The following is a 14,947-nucleotide window of genomic DNA, read 5'->3' as shown; positions in this document are numbered from 1 at the left end:
CAAAGTGTAATGTAACTTTATAAAGCTGTATTAACTGTTCACCCATGGGTAGACAAAGAAAAAAAACACCTAGGATATCAAATAGGAAGGTAAAAACTTGTTTTCTGGGAAAAGCAAAATGAACCCGTGGTATATTTTTTAATATGGCCACCAAGTGGTTTTTGTCACTTCCTCAGCTTGTTATAGTTTAGCCAAACTGCATTTCATTTTGTACTAGACTAGATGTCAAAGCTTCAATCAGTGATTTTTAACAGTTCATTCTTAGTAATATTTGGTAAAGGATCCTCTTTACCTTTTAAAGAGTATTCACAGAGGGATAAATGGGTAATAAACAAAAAACCACAAATCCAAAGGTTTATTGTGCATCTACTTTTCTGCACAATTCCATGCTAAACTCCTTGAGAATGAAAAAAAAAAAAAGTACAGTAACTTTTCTGACCTATAGTAAGTTTCCATAACTGAGGTGGTTTCCTATTTCACCATCCCTACTCTATTTTTTTAATGTACTGAGTATTATTTATTTTTTATTTCTATATTTTTAAGATTTTATTTATTGGTTTTAAAGAGAGAAGAAAAAAGGGGAGCAGGAAGCATCAACTTATAATAATTGCTACTTGTATGTGCCTTAAATGGGTGAACCTGAGGTTTCGAACCAGCAAACTTTTCAGTGTTCCAGGTGGACACTTTATCCACTGTGCCACCACAGGTCAGGCACCATTCCTATTCTTTTTTTTTTTTTTACAGGGACAGAGAGAAAGAGTCAGAGAGAGGGATAGATAGGGACAGACAGGAACGGAGAGAGATGAGAAGCATCAATCATCAGTTTTTCATTGGGACTCCTTAGTTGTTCATTGATTACTTTCTCTTATGTGCCTTGACCAGGGGCCTTCAGCAGACCGAGGGCCTTCAGCAGACCCAGTAATCCCTTGCTCGAGCCAGTGACCTTGGGTCCAAGCTGGTAAGCTTTTTTTTTTTTGGCTCAAGCCAGATGGGCCCGGGCTCAAGCTGGCAACCTCTGGGTCTCAAACCTGGGTCCTTCCGCATCCCAGTCCGACACTCTATTCACTGCGCCACCACCTGGTCAGGCCATTCCTATTCTTTTTTTTTTTTTTTTTTTTTCTTTTTCTTTTTCTGAAGCTGGAAACGGGGAGAGACAGTCAGACAGACTCCCGCATGCGCCCGACCGGGATCCACCCTCCACCCGGCACGCCCACCAGGGGCGAAGCTCTGCCCACCAGGGGGGGATGCTCTGCCCCTCCGGGGCGTCGCTCTGCAGCGACCAGAGCCACTCTAGCGCCTGGGGCAGAGGCCAAGGAGCCATCCCCAGCGCCCGGGCCATCTTTGCTCCAATGGAGCCTCGCTGCTGGAGGGGAAGAGAGAGACAGAGAGGAAGGAGGGGGTGGGGTGGAGAAGCAAATGGGCGCTTCTCCTGTGTACCCTGGCCGGGAATCGAACCCGGGTCCCCCGCACGCCAGGCCAATGCTCTACCACTGAGCCAACCGGCCAGGGCCAACCATTCCTATTCTTTATAATACTTGCTTTCACCCCAACTGCTCCTTATTGGTTAGAGATCCAATATATCAATGCAGAGAAAAACTACACGATCCAGCTAAAAGTGTAAAATAGATTCAACATACTAATTCTGTCAACACTGAACTCTAGTTAGATCAATCTCTAGAACTGAACCTGGATTTCAAGAATGAACTCTCAATCACTTCAATTAATATTTAGCCAAGAATACTCTTCTAGTTTAGTTGCTAAATGGGATGCTGCCCAGTTCATGAATTGCTCAATAAAGCCGATTAGATCTTCAAAAAAATTTTTTTGCCAAAGCGCTGCCAAAAAATTGGTGATTATCCCTTTTGGAATTCTAGCTAATTAACATTAACATAAATCTGGTCAAACACCTTTGGTGAAAATTCCCAGTTAAAACAAGTTTACCAGCTGATCTGTGGTATCACAGAGGATAAAACATATCTGGAACACTAAGGTCCCCAGTTTGAAACCCTGGACTTTCCTGGTCAAGGCATATATGGGAGTTGATGCTTCCATCTCCTCCCTCCGCCCTTCTCTCTTTTTTCCCTCCCCCACAACATGGAAAAAAAAAAAAAAGACAAGTTTACAATGAAACTGCCACACAACACAGACACACATGTGACACACACATACACACACACCTTTTGTTTCTATCATAAATCTGGGGTTTTCTATCATCAATTGATAACTTTCAATTAAAAATCTATAAAGCCTGACTAGGCGGTGGTGCAGTGGATAGAGCGTCGGACTGGGATGCGGAGGACCCAGGTTCTGACCCGAGGTCGCCAGCTTGAGCATGCCCATCTGCTTTGAGCAAGGCTCACCAGCTTGAGCCCAAGGTCGCTGGCTCGAGCAAGGGATCAATAGGTCTGCTGTAGCCCCCCCCCATGAGAAAGCAATCAATGAAAAACTAAGGAGCCACACGAAGAACTGATGTTTCTCATCTCCCTTCCTGTCTGTCTGCCCCTATCTGTCCCTCTCTCTGACTCTCTCTCTGTCACCACAAAACAAAACAAAAACACCTATGAAGAGATGAAGACTTGACCTAGGGAGCAGTAAACACATAATATGGTGTACATAGATGTGCTGTAGAATTGGGCACCTGAAACCTGTATAATTACATTAACCAGTGTCACTCCAATAAAAGTCAATTTTTAAAAAAACCTATAAAGATGTTCCTGGTTTTGGCTGAAGATGAGCTCTGTATCTTTCAGAAAGAGGGGACCCATAAATTGTAGAAGCAAAGGAACTCAAAAGAGAAAAATATAATTTAAAATGAATGCTACAGCCACCCAACTTCATAAAGTTGGGGGGAGGGGCTTTAAAAAATAATTGAATAACACAAAATTCACCTGGATATTTTTTAAAGTTTGGTTTTGGTTTTTGACGACCAAACCTAATTCCTCTGAGCGCCTACGGATATAAAAAATAGGCCGGTAAAGAAACAGACAAGACTTTAAGTTTCAGTAACGGTAAGATAAGTTTGCTGGCTCTAGCTAGTATTCTCCAACAGGGCTTAGTACTACACAAAGCCGGTAAAATGTACTCGGGAAAAGACTTTAGCAGAGTTAATTGCTAATAACTATCAAGATTTCCTTTAACCACCATTTGACGGGGACTCTCCTTCTTTCCAATAGTACCTTCTTCCTTTTCAGATAGTTTTTGCTGATTACGGCAGTCCCAAGCAGGAAAATGGTTTAGACAGCTTTAATGTACGAGGAATCAGTATAATTTCCAAAACCCATTCCTAATCTTTTCCTATTTTGTGGTTTACTGGATCAGCTGCCACATAAGAAAGGGCTCCTCTTTTCTTCTCTGTTATTTTACTGCGCGACGGACATCACATCAATAAAAAGATTTCAGTCCTGAATATCCTTACCCTGCAGCTGGGGTGAGACGAAGGGAGGGAAAGAAGAATGAAGGGTAGAATTAGAAAATCAAAACAAACTGATGGGATGTGGAGCTCTTACTTTCTATTCTATTTCCCCTCAAGGTTAAGTCGGCAGAAGTCGGGGTTGCGTTAGAAAAAGCACACACACACCTTGAGCCCTGGAAGAGAGGTGAGGTTCGCTCCGCAGCACTCCGTGAAGCTCCCGGCTCCGCCCCACCCACCTGAGGCAGCTCAACTCTCCTCGCCCCGCCCCAAGAAGATGAAAGAGAAGGGGCTTCCAGTGGTCTAGGCAGGGGGAGGGGGAGGCGGCTATTCCGGGTGCCAGGCTCTCCGAGCGCAGCACTCCGCCGTGCCCCGACACCCCCTCCCCCAGCCTGCTGCCAGAAGCTCCCCTTAGCCGCCGGAAGCCAGTCCCGCCCCCTCAACTCTATCCCAACCCTCTGCGAGCCCCCTCCTGTCCTCACAGCCAATGACGAGCCAGGGAGCCAGCAGAGCGACTCACCAAGTAGCCAACTGGGGAGGCCCACTGGGAGGTCAGCCGCCCGGGATAGGCCAGCTACCCGAGACCCCAGCCCCGGCGCGGCTCCTCTTTGTTAGAGCTGCCCCCATCTCTCTTGGCCTTCACCCTAAAGCAGAGAGCCTAGTATCCCATAGCTGGACCAGGTGATGCCACGTCCCTTCTCCTGGTCCCCCACTCTCTGCCAGGTTAGTAGGAAGGACCGTCATTCAGGAGGTAGCTCTCAGAGTGGCTCAGACTACCACAGCAATAGCCACGGGGAGACACCCAACAGTAAAAAGATGCTCCCCAGACCTCTATGCCTTCTTTTCTCAGACTAATCAACTGCACTCCCTCATGACCATGCAGATTTAGGATTGCATATTAGATCAGCATACATCAATCCACCCAGTCTGTAACTCCTGCTTCCTATGCAGCAAAAATTAAAGGTTGTGGGGGGAGCCTTACTGGGAAGGTATGTATCTGGAAGTTGATGGTGGAAGGTGAGGCAATACAATCACCTGCAACAACAAAACCCCACACACACTTGGCTCCAACCCCGCAAAGACACGAGACAGCTACATCCAATTAAACCCCAAGCTAACCACTCCCTCAGAAGGTTTCAGTAAAACCAGAAAGCAAACATCCTAAGTCTTGTTCAAGCCATACACCTAATATTAGAAAAATTCTCAGCAACTGTCAGGCCACAGCGTAACTGGCATGTTGCACCAACGCGTCAATCACTGATGTCAGTGTTAGGGGCATAACACTGCTGGGATGGAATACGCTAAGACCTGTAGGATATTTTTTTTTTAATCTTTTTATTTATTTATTTTTTTTACAGAGACAGAGAGAGGGATAGATAGGGACAGACAGACAGGAACAGAGAGAGATGAGAAGCATCAATCATCAGTTTTTCGTTGTGACACCTTAGTTGTTCACTGATTGCTTTCTCATATATGCCTTGACCCTGGAGCTACAGCAGACCTAGTAATCCCCTTGCTCGAGACAGCGACCTTGGGTCCAAGCTGGTAAGCTTTGCTCAAACCAGAAGAGCCCACGCTTAAGCTGGCAAGCTCGGGGTCTCAAACCTGGGTACTCCGCATCCCAGTCCAACGCTCTATCCACTGCGCCACCGCCTGGTCAGTCGGATATTTTCTTAGATGTAGTGGGGCTTACTCAGTGGTGGGATTAAAATAATTTAACCAGTTCTCTGCCCTAATGACAGTTTTAAGTATAAAAAAAGATATGCCAAAAGGTAATTATTTCATGTATTTAATATTTAAATAAGAATAAAAGAGCCTGACCAGGCGGTGACGCAGTGGATAGAGTGTCGGACTGGGTTGTGGAAGACCCAGGTTCGAGACCCCGAGGTTGCCAGCTTGAGTGCGACTTGGTTTGAGCAAAAAGCTCACCAGCTTGGACCCAAGGTCGCTGGCTTGAGCAAGGGGTTACTCGGTCTGCTGAAGGCCTGCGGTCAAGGCACATATGAGAAAGCAATCAATGAACAACTAAGGTGTTGCAACGCGCAACAAAAAACTAATGATTGATGCTTCTCCTCTCTCCGTTCCAGTCTGTCTGTCCCTGTCTATCCTTCTCTCTAACTCTCTGTCTCTAAAAAAAAAAAAAAGAAAGAATAAAAGAGGTCCACAAAACTAATTTTTAAAATACTAACAAAAAAATTAAATATCTGACAAACATAAAACTGTTATTTGAGATATTTCCATATTGCTTCTTGATTGGTGTCCTTGCTTGCAATTTTTTTCACCTATGGACAGAATGAACATTACTATGGGAATTTAGAATAAGTGCACTGTCGTGCAGATGAAAGTTAAAAAAGAGTAAGGAATGTAAATTTATGATTTCTACATTGGGTGACTGGCTGTCCAGGCACCCACCTTAGATAAAACTCTGATTTCAAGTGCCATTTAAAAAACTGGTTCACCAAACTCAACAAAAAATTAGGTACCGATTCTGCCGAACCACTGCAAACTGGCTGAATCCCACCACTGGGCTCACTTAAAAACAAGTAAGCCTGACTGGTGGTGAAGTGGATAAAGTGTCAATCTGGGTTGCCAGGTTTGAAACACAGAGGTCACCACCTTGAGCGGGGCTCATCATGATCCCAAGGCAGCTGGCTTGAAGCCCATGATCCTTGGCTTGAGCAAGGAGTCACTGGCTCTGCTGGAGTGCCCCCTTCCCCACCATCAAGACACACATGAGAAGCAATCAATAAACAACTAAAGTGATGCACCTATGAGTTGATGCTTCTCATCTCTCTCCCTTGTCTTTCTCAAAAAAAGGAAAAGAGGCCCTGGCCGGTTGGCTCAGCGGTAGAGCGTCGGACTAGCGTGCGGAGGACCCGGGTTCGATTCCCGGCCAGGGCACACAGGAGAAGCGCCCATTTGCTTCTCCACCCCTCTGCCGCGCTTTCCTCTCTGTCTCTCTCTTCCCCTCCTGCAGCCGAGGCTCCATTGGAGCAAAGATGGCCCGGGCGCTGGGGATGGCTCTGTGGCCTCTGCCTCAGGCGCTAGAGTGGCTCTGGTCACAACATGGCGACGCCCAGGATGGGCAGAGCATCGCCCCCTGGTGGGCAGAGCATCGCCCAATGGTGGGCGTGCCGGGTGGATCCAGGTCGGGCGCATGCGGGAGTCTGTCTGTCTGTCTCTCCCTGTTTCCAGCTTCAGAAAAATGAAAAAAGGAAGAAAAGAAAGAAAAAGAGAGAGAGAGAAAGAGAGAGAAAGAGAGAAAGGGAAGGGAGGGAGGGAGGGAGGAAGGGAGGGAGGGAGGGAGGGAGGGAGGGAGGGAGGGAGGGAGGGAGGGAAAACGAACACGTAGAATGGGGATCAGGGAAGGCAAGCTATTACCAATATTGTCATTTCTGTCCATAGAGTTCTGGCAACTAGTATTACATATCTAAATCACACAACAGGGGCCTGACCTGTGGTGGCATAGTGGATAAAGTGTGGACCTGGAAATGCTGAGGTCGCCGGTTCGAAACCCTGGGCTTGCCTGGTCAAGGCACATATGGGAGTTGATGCTTCCAGCTCCTCCCCCCTTCTCTCTCTCCTCTCTCTCCCTCTCTCTGCCCTCTCTAAAAATGAATAAATAAAAAAATAAATAAATAAATAAATCACACAACAGGCCCTGGCCGGTTGGCTTAGTGGCAGAGCGTCGGCCTGGCGTGCAGAGGTCCCGGGTTCGATCCCCAGCCAGGGCACACAGGAGAAGCACCCATCTGCTTCTCCACCCCTCCCCCTCTCTTTCCTCTCTGTCTCTCTCTTCCCCTCCCGCAGCCAAGGTTCCATTGGAGCAAAGATGGCCCGGGCGCTGGGGATGGCTCCTTGGCCTCTGCCCCAGGCGCTAGAGTGGCTCTGGTCGCGACAGAGCGTCACCCACTGGTGGGCGTGCCGGGTGGATCCAGGTCGGGCGCATGCGGGAGTCTGTCTGTCTGACTGTCTCTCCCTGTTTCCAGCTTCAGAAAAATACAAAATAAATAAATAAATAAATAAAAATAAAAAAATAAATCACACAACAGTTTGACCCATGGTGGCGCAGTAGATAAAGCCTCAACCTGGAACACTAAGGTCACTGGTTCAAAACCCTGGGCTTGCCCAGTTAAGGCACATACAGGAAGCAACTACATACTATGAGTTGATGCTTCCAGCTTCTCCCCCCTCTTTCTTTCTCTGTCTCTCTCTCCTCTCTCTAAAAATCAATAAACAGGCCTGACCTGTGGTGATGCAGTGGATAAAGCGTCGACCTGGAAATGCTGAGGTTGCAGGTTCGAAACCCTGGGCTTGCCTGGTCAAGGCACATATGGGAGTTGATGCTTCCAGCTCCTCCCCCCTTCTCTCTCTCTGTCTCTCTCTCCCCTCTCTCCCTCTCTGTCTCTCTCTCCTCTCTAAAAATGAATAAATAAAAATAAAAAGTTGTGGTTGTTTAACTCACCAGGAGTTAAATTTAAAAAAAAAAGTGTCATCCTGCATGACTAGGTGGTGGTGGCACAGTGGATAGAATATTGGACTGTGACACAGAGGACCCAGGTTTGAAACCTTGAGGTCATCAGCTTGAGTGTAGGCTCACCCAGCTTGAGCGTGGGATCATAGACATGACCCCATGGTCGCTGGCTTGAGTCTAAGGTTGCTGGCTTAAGCAAGGGGTCATTCATTCTGTTGTAGACCCCCAGTCAAGGCACATATGAGAAATCAACTGATGAACAACTAAGGTGCCACAACGAAGAATTGATGCTCTCATCTCTTTCCCTTTCTGCCTGTCCTTATTTGTCCCTTTCTCTGTCTCTCTCGCTTAAAAAAAAAAGAGGAGTGTTGTCCTGATACACTAAGGTAGCAGGTTCCATCCCTGGTCAGGGTACATACAAGAATCAAATGCATAAACAAGTGGAACAACAAATTGATGTTTTTCTCTCTCTCCTCTCTAAAGTCATTACATAAAAAAATAAAAATAGCCCTGGCCGGTTGGTTCAGTGGTAGAGCGTTGGCCTGGCGTGCAGAAGTCCTGGGTTCGATTCCCGGCCAGGGCACACAGGAGAAGTGCCCATCTGCTTCTCCACCCCTCCCCCTCTCCTTCCTCTCTGTCTCTCTCTTCCCCTCCTGCAGCCGAGGCTCCACTGGAGCAAAGATAGCCCAGGCGCTGGGGATGGCTCCTCGGCCTCTGCCCCAGGTGCTAGAGTGGCTCTGTTAGAGCGACGCCCCGGAGGGGCAGAGTGTCGCCTCCTGGTGGGTGTGCCAGGTGGATCCCGGTCGGGCGCATGCGGGAGTCTGTCTGTCTGTCTCTCCCCGTTTCCGGCTTTAGAAAAATACAGAAAATAATAATAAAAAATAAAAATAAAAATAAAAAAAAAGTCAAACATATCGTGCCAAAAGTATCTATACAGTCCAAGAAACCAGAGGAATTGCAACTGTTTAAGAAAAGATCACAGGGACACCCAAAACATTTCCTCCTAAATAGTGATTCAAGTCCAATGTCTTTTCACTTCCCTCAAATGTACTATATTATTACCACTACGCTAACAGAGACCCTTACCATATGCCTGTGGAGGCAACTATTACTTGTTTGTTCTTTTGAGAAAGAGAGACGAGAAGCATCAACTAATTGTGTCATTTTAGTTGTTCATTGATTGCTTCTCACATGTGCCTTGATCAGGGAGGGCCCCAGTGACCCAATGACCCCTTTTGCTCAAGCCAGTAACCTTAGGATCATGATGATCCCATGCTCAAGCCAGATGAGCCTGCTTGTGACCTCAGGGTTTCAAACATGGGACCTCAAGTGTCCCAGACTGACACTATCCAGGGCACCACTGGTCAGGCTCTTTTTTTTTCCTCTTTTTATTGAGAGGAAGGGAGACAGATAGAGACCATTAATTTGTAATTCCACTTACTCATTGGTTGATTTAAAAATATATATTTTATTGATTTATTGATTTTAGATGGGAAAAGGAGAAAGAGGGAGAGAGAGAAAGAAAGGAGAGAAGGATGCCTAATAGGCAGTGGCGCAGTGGATAGAGCGTTGAACTGGCATGAGGAGGACCCAGGTTCAAGACCCCAGCTAAGGTTCGCCAGCTTGAGCATAGGTTCATCTGGTTTGAGCAAAGCTTACCAGCTTGGACCCAAGGTGGCTGGCTTGAGCAAGGGCTTACTCGGTCTGCTGAAGGCCCGCGGTCAAGGCATATATGAGAAAGCAATCAATGAACTAAGGTGTCACAACAAAAAACTAATGATTGATGCTTCTCATCTCTCTGTTCCTGTCTGTCTGTCCCTGTCTATCCCTCTCTGTGACTCTCTCTCTCTCTCTGAAAAAGAAGGAAGGAAAGAAAGGAGGGAGGGAGGGAGGGAGGGAGGGAGGGAGGGAGGGAGGGAGGGAGGGAGGGAGGGAGGGAGGGAAAAGTGGGAGTTGAGGGGAAGAGTGGGAAGCATGAACTCATAGCTGCTTCTCATATGTGCCTTGACCGGGCAAGCCCACGGTTTTGAACTGGTGACCTCAGTGTTGCAGGTCAATGCTTAGTCCACTGCACCACTGCAGATCAGGCAATTATAACTTTTTCATAGTTTCCCTTATTCCACATACCACTGCTTTCATCCATTTGCTCTTAAGAACTACAGAAACAGCCTGACCAGGCGGTGGCACGGTAGATAGAACGTCGGACTGGGATGTGGAGGACCCAGGATCGAGACCCCGAGGTTGCCAGCTTGAGCGTGGGCTCCATCAGGTTTGACCAAGGCTCACCAGCTTGAGCCCAAGATCGCTGGTTCAAGCAAGGAGTCACTCGGTCTGCTGTAGCCCCCCAGTCAAGGCACATATGAGAAATCAATGAACAACTAAGGAACCACAACAAAGAATTGATGTTTCTCATCTCTCTCCCTTCCTGTCTGTCTGTCCCTATCTGTCCATCTCTCTGACTCTCTGTCTCTGCCACACAAAAAAAAAAGAACTACGGGAACAGTTCAACTTATTGCACATTTAATAGGTGCAAGGCTCTGTATCAAGCAATGTATCTATACACAGACATATAGGCATACGTATTTTATTATTTTATATCACAATAAACCTATGAATTTGAAATTTCCCCCATTTTTACAGATGAAGAAACTGAGATCCAAAAAGGTTGAACTATCTGCTCTAGGTTACATAGCTGGTAAAGGGAAAAGTCAGCATCAGAACTTGAATTTTCTGTCTCCAAATTTAATACTCTTATTCATTAAGGTATATCATGGCTCACTGGTGCTTCTGTCATCCAGCTAACAGTTTCCACTCTGTAACTGTTATATATGTTCTATAATCTGGCACTAGCCTATGTTATCAAACTTAACTCTCTAGCATTCCTCAGCATGTTTTCTCCACACCAGACAGGCTATCCTGCTTGCTCATTATCTGTGTATCACCTTCATCCATTTCTACTTTCTTGCCATGACTTGTAATGTTATAATCATTCCATTTAAATCCTACCCATTCTTCAAGGCCCAGCTCAAATTTCACTTCCTTTGTAGAGCCTTCTTTCATGCTGTCAGCAATGATTCTTTTCTTGAACCACTATTGCACAACTTAGTACTTAATTGTTCTGTTGTCTAATTTGTCTTCCTAAGTTAGACTGTAACTCAGAGCTAGTATTACATAGTAAAGTCCTCAGTAAATACTTAGACCAATAAACTTTATAGCAAAAGTCCTGGCCCTTGGTGGTGCAGTGGATGGATTCTTGACCTGGAATGCTGAGGTCACCAGTTCAAAACTCTGGACTTGCTTGGTCAAGGCACATACAACAAGCAATCACTGAACAACTAAAGTGAATCAACTATAATAAGTTGACACTTCTTGCTCTGTAAAATTAATAAGTCAACTCTTAAAAAGAAAATTTTAAAAAAAATCATAGCAAAAGAATGGTCCAAATCATTTAAATGACCCAAGTTCTCATGATGGCCACCAAAGCTAAAATCATTAATAACTTTCTTAATTCATTTTCAAAATAGAACAAATAAACAAGTTCTTATTCTAACATTACTAAGTATTTACCCACTCTGTGCTTAAAAAGTATCATGGCCTGACCTGTGGTGGTGCAGTGGATAAAGCGTCGACCTGGAAATGCTGAGGTTGCCGGTTCGAAACCCTGGGCTTGCCTGGTCAAAGCACATACGGGAGTTGATGCTTCCAGCTCCTCCCCCTCCCTTCTCTCTCTCTGTCTCTCCCTCTCCTCTCTAAAAAAATAAGTAAAACTTTAAAAAAAATTTTTTTTTTAATTATTTAAAAAAATTATTTTTGCCTGACCAGGTAGGTGGTGGCGCAGTGGATAGAGCGTCGGACTGGGATGCGGAAGGACCTAGGTTCGAGACCCCAAGGTTGCCAGCTTGAGCGTGGGCTCATCTGGCTTGAGCAAAAAAAAGCTTACCAGCTTGGACCCAAGGTCGCTGGCTCCAGCAATGGGTTACTCCGTCTGCTGAAGGCCCGCAGTCAAGGCACATGTGAGAAAGCAATCAATGAACAACTAAGAAGTCGCAACGCGCAACGAAAAACTAATGATTAATGCTTCTCATCTCTCTCCGTTCCTGTCTGTCTGTCCCTGTCTATCTCTGCCTCTGTAAAAAAAAAAAAAAAAAAAAAAAGTATCATGGACAAATTGGTAGGAGGAACTTCATTCAGGAGGGCTAGTAAGGTTTCTTGATCTAGGAACTAGTTACATAGGCATGTCCAGTTTGTGAAAATTCATTGAGCTGTCCACCATGTACACTTTTCTGTATGTATATTTTATCTCAATAAAAAAAGTTTTAGCCCTGGCCGGTTGGCTCAGCGGTAGAGCATCGGCCTAGCGTGCGGAGGACCCGGGTTCGATTCCCGGCCAGGGCACACAGGAGAAGCGCCCATTTGCTTCTCCACCCCTCTGCCGCGCTTTCCTCTCTGTCTCTCTCTTCCCCTCCCGCAGCCAAGGCTCCATTGAAGCAAAGATGGCCCGGGCGCTGGGGATGGCTCTGTGGCCTCTGCCTCAGGCGCTAGAGTGGCTCTGGTCGCAACATGGCGACGCCCAGGATGGGCAGAGCATCGCCCCCTGATGGGCAGAGCTTCGCCCCTGGTGCGCATGCCGGGTGGATCCAGGTCGGGCGCATGCGGGAGTCTGTCTGACTGTCTCTCCCTGTTTCCAGCTTCAGAAAAATGGAAAAAAAAAAAAGTTTTAGGCCTGACCTGTGATGGCGCAGTGGATAAAGCAATGACCTGGAACGCTGAGGCTGCCGGTTTGAAGCCATGGGGCTTGCTCGGTCAAGGCACATATGGGAGTTGATGCTTCCTGCTCCTCCCCCCTTCTCTGTCTCCCTCTCTCCCCTCTCTAAAATGAATAAATAAAATCTTTTAAAAAAAAGTTTTAGGCCCTGGCCGGTTGGCTCAGCGGTAAGCGTTGGCCTGGCGTGCGGGGGACCCAGATTCGATTCCCGGCCAGGGCACATAGGAGAAGCGCCCATTTGCTTCTCCACCCCCCACCCCCTCCTTTCTCTCTGTCTCTCTCTTCCCCTCCCGCAGCCAAGGCTCCATTGGAGCAAAGATGGCCCAGGCGCTGGGGATGGCTCCTTGGCCTCTGCCCCAGGCGCTAGAGTGGCTCTGGTCGGGGCAAAGCAATGCCCCGGAGGGGCAGAGCATCGCCCCCTGGTGGGCAGAGTGTCGCCCCTGGTGGGTGTGCCGGGTGGATCCCGGTCGGGTGCATGCGGGAGTCTGTCTGACTGTCTCTCCCCGTTTCCAGCTTCAGAAAAGAAAAAAAAAAAAAAAAAAAGTTTTAGGCCCTGGCCTGTTGGCTCAGTGGTAGAGCGTCGGCCTGGAGTGCAGAAGTCCCGGGTTCGATTCCTGGCCAGGGCACACAGGAGAGGCGCCCATCTGCTTCTCCACCCCTCCCCCTCTCCTTCCTCTCTGACTCTCTCTTCCCCTCCCGCAGCCGAGGCTCCACTGGAGCAAAAGATGGCCCGGGCGCTGGGGATGGCTCCTTGGCCTCTGCCCCAAGCGCTAGAGTGGCTCTGGTCGCCACAGAGCAATGCCCCAGATCGGCAGAGCATCGCCCCCTGGTAGGCGTGCCGGGTGGATCCCTGTCGGGCACATGCAGGAGTCTGTCTGACTGCCTCCCTGTTTCCAGCTTCAGAATAATACAAAAAAAAAAAAGTTTTAGGCTGTGGCCAGTTAGCTCAGTTGGTTAAGAGCATCCTCCTGAAACAAGGTTGAGGGTTCGATCCCTAGTCAGGGCACACACAGGAAGCAACCAAGAAAGGCAGAGCTGAGTGGAATAACAAATGAGTGCTTCCCTTACCCTCTCTTCTCTCTCCTTTTCTCTGTCTCCCTAAAAAATAAAAAAATTCAATAAAAATTAAGCCCACTGTCCTCGAGCGCATAGGATGCCAGTTCAATTCTCAGTCAGAGTACATACAGGAGCAGTTCAATGTTCTTGTCTCTCTCTCTCCAATCCTCTCTCTCTCTCAAAAAAAAGTTTTAAAGTATCAAGTTTCAGAGTGTATAATAAAATAAGCCATCCATTTTTTAAATTATTTTTATTTATTTTAGAGGAGAGAGACAGAAAGAGAAGAGAAAAAGAGAGAAGGAGGGAGGAGCAGGAAGCATCAACTCCCATATGTGCCTTGACCAGGCAAGCCCAGGGTTTTGAACCAGTGACCTCAGCATTGCAGGTTGATGCTTGATCTACGCCACCACAGGTCAGGCTAAGCCATCCATTTTTAAGCACCTATGAGTGTATATGTGTCTATAAGGTTCAAAAAAAATATGTATGTATATATAGTAATCTGTCAACAGTTGTTACCACTGAGAGAAGGATAGGAGGGGTAGGGAGTAGTAGAGGAGAGAATTTTTTTTAATATTTGTTTTATTTGATCTTTTAAAAAAATTAAAAATTAGCATTAATTTTTCAGTTTTATAGATTAACTGAGTAATGCAATTACAGATTATTTTTTTATAGTTTTTAAACTTTCTAGGTTGGCCCTGGCTGGTTGGCTCAGTGGATAGAGCATCAGCCCAGCATACAGACATCCCAGGTTCGATCCCTGGTCAAGGCACACATGAGAAGCAACTATCTACTTCTATTCCTTTCCCCCTTCCCTTTCTATCTCTTTTCCCTTCTTGCAGCCAGTGGCTAAACTGGTTTGAGCATTGGTCTCAGATGGAAGTTGCTGGGTAGATTCCGGTTGGGGTGTATGCGGGGGAGTCTGTCTCTCTATTTCTCCTTCTCTCACTTAAAAAAAAGAAACTTTCTATGTTGATAATGTCTTATTTTTATAATTAGTGAAAGATATTAAAAGATAAAATAAAAACATCATCTCTCAGCAATAGAAGAAAAAGATCAATGGGCTAGACTGAAACTACTAGTTTAGGTAACATCTCGTCTGATCACTGCATTTCTTGGGTATTTTGCAAATTGCCCAAATGATATTTATAACACCCCCCCAAAAAAACTGCCTTTGATACTTAATTTACCCCAATAAAAAGAAATACACAGTTCTCTGTAAATTTGCATAACAAAGACAAAACCG

The 14,947-nt window shown here is 46.4% G+C and overlaps 1 protein-coding gene across 3 annotated transcripts in view; it reads right to left on the bottom strand.

The window, feature by feature from the left end:
• FAM222B (family with sequence similarity 222 member B) overlaps positions 1 to 14,947 on the bottom strand; it is an 85,080-nt gene that overhangs the window by 43,983 nt on the left and 26,150 nt on the right. The window contains exon 1 of one of the 3 annotated variants that reach the window (XM_066263202.1): positions 3,578 to 3,746. The exons of the other annotated variants lie outside the window; for them this stretch is intronic. The gene's annotated coding sequence lies outside the window, so the exon portion shown is untranslated. Of the gene's footprint in view, positions 1 to 3,577; positions 3,747 to 14,947 lie in introns of those variants that run through there. 3 annotated transcript variants of the gene reach the window in all.

This window comes from Saccopteryx bilineata, chromosome 2, assembly GCF_036850765.1.
Source record: "Saccopteryx bilineata isolate mSacBil1 chromosome 2, mSacBil1_pri_phased_curated, whole genome shotgun sequence".
Classification (NCBI taxonomy): domain Eukaryota; kingdom Metazoa; phylum Chordata; class Mammalia; order Chiroptera; family Emballonuridae; genus Saccopteryx; species Saccopteryx bilineata.
The sequence above is the reverse complement of the archived record's forward strand: the minus strand, read 5'-3'. Positions and strand labels throughout refer to the sequence as shown.